General features: G+C 40.1%; 1 non-coding gene across 1 annotated transcript; it reads left to right on the top strand.

Annotated features, from left to right (window-relative positions):
- Nucleotides 1-508: 508 nt before the first annotated feature.
- Nucleotides 509-615, top strand: LOC115030563 (U6 spliceosomal RNA). Its single transcript, XR_003836135.1, has one exon. It is a non-coding gene; the product is annotated as a U6 spliceosomal RNA (small nuclear RNA).
- Nucleotides 616-835: the final 220 nt, after the last annotated feature.

Raw genomic sequence — 835 nt, 5'->3', positions numbered from 1 at the left:
CTAACAAATAATGCAGGGCTGTAATGCATAATATTGGTAGCTGGGAAGATTATATGTATAGTGGGCAGGGAATATCTTGGAACTCTTATGATTTCTGTTCAGTTTTGCTGTGAACTTAAAACTGTTCTTAAAAGTCTATTAGGAGGGTGAGAAATTTCAGAAACAACATCTAGAAGGCAAATTTTATGAACAAAATTAAATGTGAACAAATATTTAAACTGTACTTAGATAGAGGGACAGAAACAAAACACGTCAAAAGCTTCAAGGTTTGGACTTGTTTTGGACAAGTTAGGAGATGCTTTGGGTATGCTTGATGGTCAGGGGAAAGAGTAGGCAAGGGAAAAATGATAGTTAATCATACCTCTGTACTAGAGAACTATCTTTCTTTTCTCAAGTCCAAGATTGTAGCACTAGGAGATACAAAGATGGACAAATGTTACCACCACCACTCCAGTAGATATGTCTTGAGGAAAAAAAATGCACAAATGGACATATAGAAAATATGCAGGTGCTCGCTTCGGCAGCACATATACTAAAATTGGAACGATACAGAGAAGATTAGCATGGCCCCTGCGCAAGGATGACACGCAAATTCGTGAAGCGTTCCATATTTTTTCAGGTGACAGCAGATGCTGGCGAGGATGTGGAGAAAGAGGAACACTCCTCCATTGTTGGTGGGATTGCAAGCTTGTACAACCACTCTGGAAATCAGTCTGGCGGTTCCTCAGAAAATTGGACATAGTACTACCAGAGGATCCAACAATACCTCTCCTGGGCATATATCCAGAAGATGTCCCAACCGGTAAAAAGGACACATGCTCCACTATGTTCATAG

Source organism: Mus caroli, unplaced genomic scaffold (genome assembly GCF_978045245.1).
Source record: "Mus caroli unplaced genomic scaffold, Mus_caroli_1 scaffold_2, whole genome shotgun sequence".
Taxonomy (NCBI): domain Eukaryota; kingdom Metazoa; phylum Chordata; class Mammalia; order Rodentia; family Muridae; genus Mus; species Mus caroli.
Note: the sequence above shows the minus strand (reverse complement) of the source record. Positions and strands in the feature narration are given on the sequence as shown.